General features: G+C 41.9%; 2 long non-coding RNA genes across 2 annotated transcripts; one reads left to right on the forward strand and one right to left on the reverse strand.

Moving 5' to 3' along the window:
- Positions 1–5,656: 5,656 nt before the first annotated feature.
- LOC146436932 (uncharacterized) lies at positions 5,657–6,535 on the reverse strand. The gene is made up of 3 exons (XR_014852939.1): positions 6,306–6,535; positions 6,049–6,199; positions 5,657–5,924 (listed from the first exon to the last, which is right to left on the reverse strand). It is a non-coding gene; the product is annotated as an uncharacterized LOC146436932 (long non-coding RNA).
- A 159-nt stretch (positions 6,536–6,694) lies between these two features.
- Positions 6,695–9,824, forward strand: LOC146436933 (uncharacterized). Its single transcript, XR_014852938.1, has 4 exons — positions 6,695–6,765; positions 7,485–7,551; positions 7,632–7,714; positions 9,386–9,824. It is a non-coding gene; the product is annotated as an uncharacterized LOC146436933 (long non-coding RNA).
- The last annotated feature ends 1,651 nt before the right edge of the window (positions 9,825–11,475 follow it).

Genomic DNA, 11,475 nt, shown 5'->3' on the forward strand with positions numbered 1-11,475 from the left:
TGTGTTCTGCTCAGAGCAGCCCAGCCTCTCCTCACAGAGCCCCCTGCAGCCAGAGACACCCAGAACAATGGGATTTTACCTGAAATGGGAAGGGGGACTCCAGAGAGGCTGTTGGTGACTGGGATGGGCAGCAAACAGGGAGCCTCAGTTCCCAGGAGCAGCCTTGCCTGGTTCTGTGGAGGCCTGAGGTGCCATGCTGAGCCTAAGGGAGTCATTTTGCAGTGAGACAGTTGATTTTCTTTATTTTATTGCTGTGCCCAGCTGCTCCTAAGGGATTTAAGGGATCACCTGGTGGGAGCACAGGCTCAGGTCTGGGGTTGTTCCAGGACAGCCACTCTCAGAGGTGCCCAGGCTGGAGATCACAGTAGGTAAAGAGCCACCCAAGCTGCCATGTCCATGGAAGTTTTGTCAGGATGGCCATCAGTCCCAGGGACCAGGATGTGCTGTGGGCAAAGTAATTCCCACAGCACAAGAGGGGAGCCTGGTAACCTCCAAGCCTCCTGGGCATGGAGCCTTCCCATGGCTCTGGGATGCCATTTTAGAAACCTCATTTTCATCTTTTGCTGCAGCAGATTGCTGCACTGTGCTAAAAGAATGGCCACAAATAAAAACCCCACACAGTGTTATCTTCCCCAGTCTCGTTGGCAAAAGCAGAATATTTCATACTCTCTGTATGACAGATAAATATTGTGCCATCACTGGTGGCACTCTGCTTGCTCTCATGAAGGCACCTGATATTATTCTGGTAAAAATATGTCTCGAAATACTGCTTGGTAGATAACCTTTACGGTTGCATTTCGACCTCGGAGCTTCCCTGAACCTCATTCCAAGCCTTTCTCTCCAAACTCAAGAAGAGGAAACTCACTTTTCAAAAGCCAGGAGAGCTGCATTTCTGTCTGACTCGTGCCAGAACAGAGACCTCAGTTTATGAAAAATAGTATTACAACCATCATGCTGCTCTACATTTTCAACAAAACAATAGAAAATCAATTACACTGGCACCCCCCTGCCTTGCAGGGTGAGGCTGTGTGAGCTTTCTCAACACACATAGCAGATGTTTCTTAAAAACCCGATTTCTGAAGCCTGGTTCTCTAGGTAAGAAAATAAGGCCTCCTTTCACAAATATTATGTCTTTATTTCCTCTGTTACAACTCACAAATCATCCTGCATTTGATCACTGGGACACCTGCTAAATGCTGGGCTAAAATCACTTATTCCTGGTGTCTGGGCCACAAGGAAGTCCACAGATGGTGACACTTGCCAACAACCTCTGCAAATCAACGCTGCACAGAGTTAAAAATGTCTGCCCCATTCCTTTCCCCACCACCCTCTCCATTCTTAATTTTCACAGCTTCAGAAAAATATAGTATTTGGTATTAGGAGTCACTTCTGTAAGGGATTTTAGCAGCCCCCATTTTTAGAGATGGAGTCTCCCTGGTTAGGGAAGGCCTTATATTCTGAATGCCTAATGCATATTTAAAGGCTGATAATAGCATGGGATAGCTCCAAGAATGTTATATAACTTACAGAGTGTCTGTTAAAAAAAGGAGAGACTTTGCCATTAAAAAAAAAAAAAAAATAGAAGCCTGTGAGATTCCCACCATCTGGATGGAGTCTTTTTTCTTCCCAGATGAATTAGTTGTCAGGGGAGGAATTATTTTAGGCATCAAGTAACCCCTGATTGTGAGTGACAGACTAACACAGGAGCAGATGCAAGGTTCCTGCAGCCTATCCATTGTGTGGGAAGGAGAGCCCTGCATGTCCCACTTTCTGTGCTGGGCTCTGGGTAATTCACAGAGCAGCTAGAGGTGTTTCAGGCCCAGGAGATGGTTCACACTGCTCCCAGCAGATGTTCTTGCCCAAGGGAGACAGCAAACCCTGGCTACCTGCTGGGGCTACCAGAGAAGGAGAGCTCACTGCTCACTGCAGCTCCAGATTTTCAGCAAGAAGCACAAAGCCAACTTTTTCACTCAAACAGCAACCGCTGTGATAAACTTTCTTAAGGTGTGAATTCTGCAGAAATCCTGTCCTGGTGTAACTCCTTCTTTGGGAGTATGCTGTGCATAACAACATCTTGGTGAATCCAGATGAATAGAGCAACCAAGTAAAACTTTAAGTAAGTCTTAAAAAAAATCAGCTATCACCATCCCCTATTTCATCCAATGGAAATGTCTTTTTTTTTTTAATGTAAATACGAATATCAGTAAATCCCCTTGCCCTTGCAGGCAGTACAAGTCTGTTATGAGAACATTTAGCCACTCAGCAGTACCACATTTATAATTTTATGCAATAAAACCACAGACTGATGTGCAATATTTAAAAAGCATGATTGTAGCAAAGGTGTATTAAATGCTGTCTAGAAATTTGTGTGCCTCATTTCATTATGAATGTAAAACTCAAACCCTGACCCTTCAAATCTTGACAGACACCCCCAAATTTAGCAGAATATCTGGATTAGTCTCACATCTAAAACGTTTTTCTTGTTTAGTGGACCCAAAGTAAGTCTGAGCTGGCTTGAGAATGAAAATTCAAAAGTCAAGTGGTGGGCTGTGAAAGATTTCACAGTCTGAAAGGAAAGTAATATCTGCAATAAATAAACACTGAAATCCACAAAGCAGTGGTTTTTCAAATCTAGTATAAAGAAAGCAGATGGTCAGAATGAACAGATATTCAAAACATTAATGTTGTTGAGCTCTGATCTTTTTCCCTTTAGAGAGCATTGGGGAGCTCAAGAGGACTGTGGACAGTGGCAGCTGAAAAGGGAAGAAATAAAAAACAGTGACATCTTGTGGTAAGTAAAACGCTTTGATAAGAGAAACTCAATTTTCCATACACACTCAAAAATCTAGATGTTGGAATATAGTCATTTAGAACTCGAGGTAGTGTCTTTTCACCTCCTCTGGGTTGTTTTAGGGGTTTTTTTCTGTTTTTGGGGAGCTCCTAAGTGCTGCTGTTAGAGAAAGAGCTGTTTCCACCAAGAAAGAAGTAGTAGCTCCATTGAGTTTAAATGAATATATTCATATCCAGCTGCTCCCTGTGTTGTATTTAACAAAATCACTGCTCTCTGCATCAGAATTACTGAGGCAGAAGGTGATTAATCCTCGATCCCAATATGTCCCTGCTGAAATGCTCTGAAGCCACAGCTCAGGACAGTGCCATTTCTAGGGAAGATCATGACAAGAAAAATGGAATATTTTCTTAGAAAAGACTCCTGAAGTGACCCACTCTGCCCAGGCAAGTGTCTGCTGCTGGGAATGGAGTTGGAAGTATCAGAACAGGAGCTTATCAGCTCCTTGCTGCAATTTCTGATACCCCAGTTTGACTGAAAATAAACCAGGCAGAGTGACTCTGGCAAAATATTCCTTAAGCCTCACCAAGACTACTGAAATCAGCAGGAACTTTTGTCTTTGACCTAAATGGAACAAGACTTCAACCTATTATTATCCAACATCTTCTGTCTTACTCCAGAGTTTCTTCTTGAATCACATGATCTCTTTGCCAGGGCAGGTGGCAGTAATAATATAATAAAAGCTTGGTAATTATTTTAGGTGCCATGGACTGTCTGGTACAGTATCTCCCGGTGAGTAATAAATACTCTGAAGTTACTCCATTAATTTGTTCTTTTTGATTGCTTTTGAGATTAGAGAAGAATGTTCCAAGTGTGTTTGGCTTGTTTTTATTGTAATAAAAAATTCACGTACCTGTAAAGCAAAACGTTCAGATTTCTTGAGATCTGCCAGTTTTATTTCTTGACAATAAAAGAATGATGAGAAGAAGGAGGTATTTTGTGGGATTTTCCAAAGCTCTAAGAATTCTTGGAAATTGTCAAAATGAACTGTAAGGTTAACATAATTCCTGGTCCTAATCCAAAGGTATTAGAATTAAAAGAATTGTGTCCCTTTATCTGCAGTGTGTTCTTCATCCTGAGCAATAAACAAACTCTTTGCTATAAATGGTAAGCCTACAATATTCTGAATGTTGCCAAGAGGAAAGAGGAAAACCTTTAACATCAGGAAAAGCTACAGGTAACTTCTGGCCAAACCACGAGCAACCTGATTTCCATTCAGCTTCAAGGCTTAGATATATAAATATTTGCTTTATAATGCAATTGAAACAAATGTATTTTCTTTTTTTTATATAAAAGCACATGTTTAAAACCAGCAGGCTGCAATTTTTATTTGACTGCTCCTTTGCTACTGAAGATCTTGGCAGCACATACATTCAACACCTGTCAGTCATGTCAGCTTGAACCTGAAAATTGAAGTTAGACAAAATGATGGGTTTTTAATTAAAATGGAGGGAAAAATATTTGCTATCTTTAGTTTTTATTCTATGTAAAAAACCCCCAAATACATTGTTCTATTTTTTTTTCTTTGTAGATGATTGAGAAAAAACCAGTTCAGTGTAACTTATGATGTTTGTGTTTTCCTGCAGGAGGCTTTTGCAGAGCATGATTCTTTTATAAGGTGGCAAGTGGAAAGCAACAGGTTGCAATTCCAGGCCTCTGTGAGACAGTGAACAGCTTGTGAAGACACTGTTGATCCCCAAAAGCACAAATTTTTTGTGTATTAAGAATTGGGCTTCGTGCATTTGACAAATTGTGTTGAAGTTTATTAGGACTTGCACTGGCACTCCATCTCTTTTGGTGCTCAGATTATCACACAACCATTCCAGTGCGGGAGAGAAGACTCCAAATCTCCCTGATGTCGCTTTCTATGCACTCCATTATCTGATTGATCAAAATCCATGTGTTTGCTGGATCCAGAGCAGGGGCTGCACTCCTGAGCAGCTCCATACCAACCCCCATGGCTCAGCAGGTGACCTCAGGGTGCATCAAACACTTAATGAAGGAGAAATGAAGAATATGTTGAGGTGTGGTGGTGTTCCCCAGCTCCTGGTCTTTATTTAGTGAGGTCTCCCAAATACATGGATCTGTTTCAGGTAAAGAACAAATTGGTTTGATCTGGATTTCTGGGAAAGCTGTTGTTGTACCATCTGAAGGATGCAATAGATGATATAAGAACCTACTGCATAAAAATAAACATACTTGTGTGTGTTTAAAAGCAGACCCTGTTTCTTAGGTGGTGCAAGGTTGGTATAATGCAGTTTGGCCAGAAATTGCTCACACCTTAAGCTGTCCCCACTCTTTGCTCTCTGCTCTATGTTGAATGTGTCTTACACCACTAAAGGGGTGATGGAACAACTCAGTTCAATTGCCCCATTGTAACCCAGTTGCCTTTTTTCCCTGTTAGGAGCATGATGGTATGTCCCAAACAGCCAAAATGAGCCATATTTTTCTCCTAAGCACTTCTCCAGTGACTGAAATAATTCGATGTCATGCTCTTTGCTGATGGGAATAAAATCACACATCAAGAGTTCAGCTGAAAGAGCATCAGGCTAAAAGATCAGAAATGAATCATTATTTTACTATTTCTAATCTTTGCTATTTCTAATCTTTGTGCTGTGAAAATATTCCCCAGGCTTAAACCACAACAGGGGCTTTTAGAGTTTGGTGGGTATTTAGTCACTAACACCAGGAAATGTTTGATCATGACATCTGTGGAGGAACTGATGTCAGCCTGTGACCACAGCAGGTGAATGGCCATTTTACCAGTGTGCACAGGCCACTGCACAGATTAGCAGCATTTTAGTCACATTTAGGTCATAATTGTCCAGAAGGTGGTGGTCTGAGTCACAGGAGCTTTCTTAGGAAAATGAAGTGACCTGTTTGTTTGCTTTCCAGACTGCCATTCTACCCAAATCCATACGCAAGGCGTGAAATAGACCTTTGTCACTTCTGAGTTACTTAGTCTTGGTTTTATATGGGAAAATGGAAAGCAAACCTTCGTGAAATGTTTCAAGTCAGGCTTGTACAAGATCTGGGGATGTGTTCTCATAAAGCCTCCTGTAGGAAGTGCCAGGATCTGCCAATAAAATACAAAACCACTAGGAACACTTGAGGATCTAGGAAGAGGTGAGAGATGCATGGGAAGAAAGAGAGCAAATGGGCTCCACTGCAAGTGCAAACAGATTTATGGCTGCTCTAACCTGCTTTGGGAGCCCAGGGCTCCACAGGGCGCTGTCCTGCTGGCTGCAGTTGCCAGACCACATCACACTTTGGCCCCAGTCCCATTTTATAGCTGTAACAGGCTTTGGGGAGCTGGTCAGTGGCCTCACCAAAGCTTTGCATTTCACTGCTCTGTGAAACAGAGAGAGGCTGAGCATCAGGGACAAGGACAGTGGCAGGACCATTCTCACTGGGGCAGCTGGGATGTTTTCATACAGAAATGAAGTGTGTGGAAGACCTGGATTAGGGGTTTTCCTGTTTGAGGGATGCTCTAAGCCCTCTAGCTTGCTCTGTTTTCCACTAGCATTGTTCTATTCTTCAGAAAAAAAACTCAGGAATTGCCAGGCTGAGGAAACTGCATTTGTATGGTTGTTTCTTTAGTAAGCAGCCAGAAAAGGAGAGCCCTGAAAACTGTCACTTCCTTTGCTTATTTTCCATTAACCTTGTAAAATGGAACCCCTCATTTTTAAGGCCCCTTCCAGCCCAAACCATTCTATGATTCTATGACTCTATGATTCCATGATTCCATGATTTCATGATTCTATGATTCCATGATTCTATGAAAGCACCCTGTCCATTGGTGGGGGGGACACCAGAATCTGAATTTTTTGCACCCTCAATGAGTTCCTAAACCATTAATTGATAGCAGGAGACAGCAATTCCCACCCTTAGAATTCTGAATTCTTTCCTGAATGCTGGTACAGGGGGGCTGATCCCTCCTGGGAGCACAAAAAAAGCTAAAGTTAGGCTTCTTGTGTCCAGGGTCCTTGTTCTCCTTCTTCCTTCCAAAGGGTTGAGAAATGCTCTGTTTTTTTTTAAAAAAGAAAAGCAATACAAACAAGCAAACCAAACTACCCTTGCAGCCAATTATCTACAATTTCTTGACTTCCATTCTGTACTGGCAGCCAGAGGAGCCAGGTTCTCCCCAGCTGAATTTACAGCTGCTGCTGACAAGCTGAGATCAGCGATGCAGACTCCTCAGGCACAAAAATTGACTTCCAAGTCATGACACAGGAGGGGCATGGATCTTGTGGATGAACATCATGATGGATAGTCAAGTCCATCAATTAGTTAAACTGGAAATATTATCCAAATCAAATTTAAACAAAAAAAATTATTTTTGAACATGACTGTAGCTCAAAGAACACAAACCACTTGAAGATGTGCAGCAGAAGTCTGTGAGATTTTAGGTGCTGTTGCTGCACCTGTGTAACTACGGACAAGCAGCAGGATATATCATAGACACATTTCTCAGCCCTGAATGCTGCAAGCCTGGAATCAAGGCAGAACCTGCTCTGGGAGGAAAGCAATCAAAAATATGACCTTTCATGTAGGCAAGGAACACAGAGTTACTGGGGTTTATTCCTTAATTGCTTTTTCTGGAACATTACCCAGGCCCTGTGTTTTGCTTTTTCAGCCTGTTGAAAGTAGCAAAGTCATACTGCTGACTTCCTGCTCATTAAAAGAGGAATTCCAACAGATAAGTCAGTCATAGAAAGAAAAATAATTGTTAAAAGCAAAACAATTGGTGAAATAACCATCAATGATAAACTTCTAATTGTAGGGTTTATCTCCGCTCTGCCTTTCACCACCTGTCACAGATTTGATGGCTTATCATCATTTTCTTGTTTATTACTGATATCCCAGGTGAGTAATACGTGAGAGGGCGTATTCCAGGAGTACCATGCAGAGCAACCATTTATTGGGATTAATGAATGCAAGGAAACTCATTAATCCCTATGGGAGGTAGCAGCAGTGTTGGACATAGTCGTGGGGAGAAGGACATCTGAGGCAATGATTTGATTAAACATTAAAAAATGGTCATTTCTAAATGTGCATCCACATTTCTAGCTAAACCTGACACACCTCTTAGCCCCTCTCTCCCCTTGGTCTATGTGTTTTACATTTGGTAAACTCAGCACCAAACCCAGTGCAACAGAATTCCCAGTCATCCGAATTTGTTTGAAATGTAGCCATTAAAAGCTAGTAAAACATTCCAAACTCCATAGAGGAACAGTTTAACCAACCCAGGTAGTGAAGCTCCTAGAGAACATCAGTGTAGTTTGGTTTTGCAAGTGTTTCTTAGGGGGGGAAAAAAAAACCAACCAAAAACTAAAAAACTCCTGAGTGTCTTCAGATTGTGTCTTTACACCTGTGAATGTCAGCGTAGGTCAGAGGTGAACTGTGGATTTTTGCTGTGGTCAGGGATGGCAGAAAAATCATCCAAGAATTTGCATTTCACCCTGTGTGTAACTTAACTTCTTTGATCTCTAAGAAATCAGGAATCCTCTAGTAAATCATAAAATATCTCAATTCATACTAAATCCCAAAAGATCTCAACTCTAAAACTAGCTGATGATAGCCACACCAAAGCAACAGTGATGTCAATACTGTAGACCCTTTCTTAAGAAAAGTATATCCTCCAAAAATGTGTAGTCTAATACGTGATTTTTTTCAATGATTAAAGTTCTTTTCCTTTTCTTCCTCTGTAAATTCTTGTATCATTCTGTAGAATTAGTCACAGACAGGTACATTATTATACATCTACAGTGCTTACATGATAACACTTTAATTTTAAATCACAGCACATGGGAACTGGTTGCCTCCTTCCATCAGGACTTCTTTGGAAAACCTAGTTTTTGTCTGTAAAAATGTGATCTCAAGTACTTTGCAAAGAGATATACATAACATATACAAGTCTTCCTTAAAAAAATAAACAAAAATTATACAAGCAAAGCACCTATGACTCAAAATATTTGCCGTGTGATGTTTCAGAAGACTTTCCGAAAGAGGAAAGAATCTGGTGGCTGAGACATGATATTTATTCACAGTTCAGATTGCAGTCACTCTGGGTGTCTGGATGATGGAAGGAAAATCTGTTTCCATTCTCCAGCAGCCAGACTTTCAGGCTTTCAGACTTTCAGGGAAGCTCTCAGGGAGTTTTGGCCCAGGGTGGAAGCAGATGAAAGTGTGGAACTGAGGAGCTGATGTCTTGGCGTGACACCAGAGCAGAGCACCAGCCCAGCACAATTTGTGGAATGGCCTCAAAAATGTTGGCATTTTCTTACTGCAATTGTTTCATTCTCCCTTGCTCTGGGCACCTTTCTCTGCAATCCAAACAAAACTGCCAGGGATTAGGCTGAATCCACTTGCTGCTAATATTTTAATCCTTTTGCAGCTCATTGCCCATAGCTGAACTAAGCGCTGGTCAAGTGCCATGTCAGTAGTTCAATGGAATTCAGACTTTGGCACTCTGAAAAAGGCAACAGATGTGCTTTAATGATTATCTAATAACTCGGGTTTGGTTTTTTTTTTCAGTTTGCTGTGCTAATGAAATCTAATCTCGTTGACCCAACAGACAAAACCGTAGCAGTGGGGACATTAATGGCAAGACAAAGGACGTGAACAATGCCACACTTTGGAAAAAGGCCAGAAATCCAAGCTCTGCAAAATGTCCTGGGAGCAACAGACAGGTTGACTTCCAATTCCATGAGCAGTTACCTCTGGAACATGTGAATTAACTGCAGGGATATGAATTCAACACGCCTTCATATAAATGTCCTGAAAAATCACTGCTTTTCCTGGGATGGGGAAAGACCAGAGCAAAATTTCTCTTAGGAATCACTAAACATTCCAGATGTCCAGATCACAAGTTTACCCCTGGACTGCTTCACTAAGGGGGTGTGTAAAAGATTCATTCTGTTTATGATGCCTGGTTTCACACATGAAATTTAAATACTGCAGGAAGCAGTGCATTTTAAGGGTCTTGACTTGTGGTCTCCACTTCGTGTTCAGTGGCTCCCAGCTCATGTACTGGGCAGCCTAGAAAAGTAATTAACAACATGGCATTTAAACAAAACTGGGGCTGCTGTTGGAGGCATAAAAATAGGGGTTTGCAAATCAACTGGACTTAAAACCTGTCATCTTTCCCAAACGCATCTGGACGTTGTGGCAGCTGAGTTCACTGTTTATCACCAACCTCTGATGCTCTGATTAAGAACAAGTGCTGAACTCCTGCTGGTTTCTCCAGGGGTTTTAATGGGAGTGAAGCATCTCTGTGCTTTTGTGGGCCTGGTGCAATTTTTCAAAATACCAGAACTTGTCTGGCAATATTTGGAGCTGCATATAGAACTAGAAACAAACCCTGCTTCAGAACTGTCCTTTAGGTCCTACTATCACTTCTGTACTGAGCCTCATCCTATGCAGTAAAAGTATTGTTTATGAGAAGCTCAAAAAGAGCCTGAGAAGGGAGGAAACAAGCAGCTCTCTAAAAGACAGCTTTTTCTCTAGTGCTGATATTTGTAGTATTTTAATATTGCTTTATGACTATTGTTTATTTCTAATGTTCTTTATTTGTCTCAAAATGTTGGGCTGTGGAGCTGCTCTGTTCCCTCAGTGATTCCTGGCTTCATTCAGTAGTGATATTGCAGTTTTACAATTATATCACTAAACAAGGCGATGAAATGTTTGCTTCAGCCTTGTGCAGCTGGAGTGACTAAATCCTGGTGGGCTGTGGGGCATTAAGGAATAACAACGAGCTCAGAATCAAATCCAAGCACACAGATCTGGGCTAAAGCATCAGAGGCCCTGTTTGAATGAAAAAAAATATATTGGAGCCTATTGAACTACAGGGCTTGTTCTCTCTGTACATCTACTTCCACAAGGGCTGTTTTCCTAGTGATCCCTCCTTCCTGGCTGTTTTCCTTTTGCCTTATCCAGGCTGAATTTGATCTAGCTATCTCTGCCTGGAAAGCACCCTTCTGTAGGCATTGCAATATCCTATTTATATCACCAGTGACACGGATGGCAAACGGGGCACATTCGTAGCATCACAGCAGAGTTGTCAGATGTTGAGGCCATGACTTCTCTTTATCTCTCCAGATGACAGCAAGTAAATATTTTGATGTAAGGGACTTAGATAGAAGCCTTTGATCTCCATGTGAGCCCTGCAGAAGCTTCTGGACTCCAGCAGGCATCAGTCAGGCTAATAGACAGCTGTCAGAGGAAGCCATGGAGCCTTTAATTGGCAGATTCTTCATTGATCGCTGAAATGTGGGTGAGAAGCTGAAAATTGCCATTCTGTCTTCTGCAGGCTTCAAGCCTGGGAAAGGGATAGAAAGGGAATTCAACCTACTGGCACCTGTGAGCAATTTTATTGACTGTGGGGCTGCCAAAGGGGACTGACCAAAAGATCAGAGATGAGCTGATTTACCAGCTGCTGGATGTTGTTTTCGTTTGAGCTCCAGTGAAACCTATGTGCTTTTGGGAGCCACCAGAGATAAGAGGAGGAAAATGCTCAAGAGGGAAATGACCTACCTTGCTGGACATAACAATCACTCTGGCAGGAAATTTTGTTGATGGGAAGTTAGAAACATTTAGCCCCATCCTGCAAGGCTTTGGCCCATGGA

The sequence above is a fragment of the Lichenostomus cassidix genome, chromosome 5, assembly GCF_008360975.1.
Source record: "Lichenostomus cassidix isolate B80296 chromosome 5, HeHo_3.0, whole genome shotgun sequence".
In the NCBI taxonomy this organism is placed as follows: domain Eukaryota; kingdom Metazoa; phylum Chordata; class Aves; order Passeriformes; family Meliphagidae; genus Lichenostomus; species Lichenostomus cassidix.